General features: G+C 47.9%; 1 protein-coding gene across 3 annotated transcripts in view; it reads right to left on the bottom strand.

Annotated features, from left to right (window-relative positions):
* Positions 1-2582, bottom strand: part of MTIF3 (mitochondrial translational initiation factor 3) — a 13404-nt gene extending 10822 nt beyond the window's left edge. For 2 of the 3 annotated variants that reach the window (XM_023517758.1, XM_023517756.1), the window contains exon 1: positions 1595-1948. The gene's annotated coding sequence lies outside the window, so the exon portion shown is untranslated. Of the gene's footprint in view, positions 1-1594; positions 1949-2385 lie in introns of those variants that run through there. The other variant, XM_003797623.3, reaches the window with a different exon arrangement.
* Positions 2583-3396: the final 814 nt, after the last annotated feature.

Raw genomic sequence — 3396 nt, 5'->3', positions numbered from 1 at the left:
GCTGGGACCACAGGCGCCCGCCACAATGCCCGGCCATTTTTTGGTTGCAGCCATCATTGTTGTTTGGCGGGCCCAGGCTGGGGATTCAAACCCACCACCTTAGATGTATGTGGCTGGCGTCTTAGCCTCTTGAGCCACAGGCGCCAAGCCCTTACATGCATTTTAAAACCAAATGGACTGAAGAGATGAATATAACTTCTATTACTTGTTCACACACTGATCTTTCTCACAGAGGTGAAAGTCACAAACTTATATTGATATCTATCCTTTTCAGGAGGCTGGATCAAAATTACATATATTCTAGTGGATTAGATATTTATGAAATAAATTTTGCCAATTCCTATGACCCTTAGAATTCTTTCACACTTTCTAGAAGAGTTTAATAAAGTCCCTGCTTTTGCCTGCAAACTGTCCCGCCTTCTCCACTCTAGCGTGGTTTGTGCAGCCTTAATCCCAGAGTATTGCATCATGCCTCTTGAACCTTCATACTACCCTCCCTCGGCTCTGGTTTGGCTCTTCCAAAAGGAACACAAAGTACTTTACACTATAAAGCTGAGCTGTTTACAAACTAGAACTCTGATTTAGAAGTAGGGGGGAAAAAGTCAATATATACCTTTGGCCAATGACTTAACTATATTTCTTTAGCTGTTAAATTCAAATAATTTAGTGACTATGCAGAATATTTTTTTAAAAGCTTTTAAACCCAGAATATTTAGTATTAAAAGATGAACTTGGCTAGGGGTGATGGCTCACACCTATAATCCTAACACTTTGGGAGGCCAGGATGGGAGGTTTGAGGCCAACAGTTTCAGACCAGCCAAAGAGAAGAGACCCTCACCCCTACCAAAAACAGAAAAATAAGCCAAGTATGGAGGTGTGTGCCTGTAGTCTCAACTACTCTGGAGGCTAAGGCAGGAGGATCACTACAGCCCAGTAGTTTGAGGTTGCAGTGAACTATGATAAGGTCACTGCACTCTAGTCCTGGCATCAGAGACAGACTCTGTCTCAAAAAAAAAAAAAAAAGTTAGACTTATTTCCATATGTTTATCTTCTAAATGGCCATGTCCTCCTCTTCAGGACTCTTAGTAAACCACCTGACAACTCCTGTCTCCCTCATTTTGAGGACCAACTCAACACCAAGTCTCATTAACTTTACTTCCTAAACCCCACTCAAGTCCATCCAGTTTTCTGTATCCACAGTCACCACCCTCCTCTAAAATATCCACCATCTTCTTGTGGTACTTTCTCTTAACGCAGTTCTTACACCCAGCTTGAGCCCTGCAACCAGTTCTCCCCACTGCACTGCTGTCACCACACCTTAAAACTGCACTGAGATTAAAGTCCTACACCTTTACCAAACCAGAAGGCTCGTCCACCTCTCCACCCTCTCTCCTTGCTGCCTAAGCCACGGTTTCTTGAAATTCAGGACTCACCGATACCAAGGGCTATCTTTCTCAGATATTCTTCTGACTACCTCCCAAACTAAGCCAAATCTCCCATCCCCTCCTCAATTTGTTGAGCTTAACATTAAATGCTTCATAGTCCCACTTATCTTTTCCTTAAATCACTTACCACAATTTCAATTTTGTATTACCTTATTGTCTTCCTCACGAGTCTGTTTCCCCTGAAGCGGGAAACAAGACCAGTTTATTCATCATAATGTGCCTGGCACAATAAATAACAGTTGATTTTCCAGATTCCTCTCTCTACCCTGTGTACTTTTCTCTGATTAATTCCTTTCGTAACATATACTTGAAACTGAGCCTTCTCAGTAGGAAAACTTATTTTACTTCCTTCGTTTTAGGCCACGGAACCTACAACAAATAGAAAAGGAAATGCCACAGTGGTCTCCACTAAGGCCTGCTCTGGCGGCAGCAGGGAGCAAGAAAAACCTTCTGTCCAGCCTCTCGGGCCTCAACCCCCGAGCCGACGCACTAGCCCAGCTCACCCCACGGGAGCCGGACCCGTGCACAGGGGAGCTGGGGCACTTCCGGGCGGAGCTGACCCGGTCACGTGTGGCGGGGCGGCCACGCCTCCCGGGGAAGAAGACCCGCTTCACGCCTTAGGCAGAGAAAGGACGAACTGCGTGCACGCACAGGTGGGCTACAATGGCAGACGGGGACCAGACGGGACGTGGGTATCAGCGGGACCTGCGACCCTAGGAGGTTCGGGCGGCAGCCTGGGCCCGAAGACGGTTTTTCAGCCCGGCCAAACCCCTTACTCCGCAGCAGGGCCTGCGGGACCTCTCCGCCTTCCGCCCGGGCGGGAAGGAGTGGCCTTGACCTTCCAAGAATGCGACTGTGCCAGTGCCACCCCCTCCGCAGGGGCGTCCCCTAAGACCAAGTCCTCCCGCGGCAGGTGCCCTCATCGCTGCATGCCCCTCACCTTCAGTATTACCAGTCCTGGGGTCAGCGATTTGTAAGGTCTGACAGAGGAGCCAGTAAACTTGTTCTCGAGCGAGACTCCTTCGCTTTCCGTAGTGGGCGGGGCTTCGACCCGCGTCCTTTAAAGGAAAAGTGACAGGGGAGCGGTGCTTTTCGGCTGGCGAGATTACATTCCTCCGACAAAAAATGTGGAACGCTCTGGGCAGATTTCCCGTAGAGAAATTACGGCTCTCCTGGCTCCCGCCGCTCCAGCTGGGGCTGAAGTGAAGATGTTGCGTTTCTGCAGCAATCAGTGCCTCCTTTCCTCCAATTGCATTAACGCCAGTCTCGGTATGGCTACGTCTCCCGCTAGGACTCATAATATGCTTTCGTAAACGTCGTTTTTATTTAATAAAATATTCAATATTTAGCCAAATATTTAATAAACATCTTTTATGATTGCGAGTAAAAGAGTACTGCCCCGACATGCAGTGGGCAGACGGAACCGGGTGTAAAAGGCTTCCTTCGGTTCGCGGCCTGCAAGCTCTGGTTCCTCAGATGGGACCGGCGGGGCGGATTCAGGTCACGTTCTCATTGGGAGAGGTTCTAACAGATCGTCATTTGACAAAGGGGAAAACCCACGCGGAGTGTTTAACCCGCTTGCCCAGAGTCCCAGTAGAGCCACTTGTAAAACTAAGTGCAGTCGTGTGCCCCTGGTTTCTCTCCTGCCGTATTTTGGGGGCGACCCCGGGGCCACAAGGCTGCTGACTGCTTTTTCCTTCGAATTGGTATTAGCCACCTCCTTTGCAATAGGAAATTCCTCGATAGTGGGCAAGAATCTGCAGTCCCAGTTTAGTGAAGCCACCTAATCTGGGAATAGTTTGATTACTTGTATGAAGAGAAACTGTTAACATATTGTCTTATTTAGTTTTCATAAATAGGTCCTTGAATCAGGTATTAACTTCTTTTATTACAGACGACGAAACTAGTTCAGCCTTAAGTATCCCTTGAAAGCAAAGACCAAGTCTCGGTT

Source organism: Otolemur garnettii, unplaced genomic scaffold (genome assembly GCF_000181295.1).
Source record: "Otolemur garnettii isolate 467f Iridium unplaced genomic scaffold, OtoGar3 scaffold00120, whole genome shotgun sequence".
Lineage (NCBI taxonomy): Eukaryota > Metazoa > Chordata > Mammalia > Primates > Galagidae > Otolemur > Otolemur garnettii.
The sequence above is the reverse complement of the archived record's forward strand: the minus strand, read 5'-3'. Positions and strand labels throughout refer to the sequence as shown.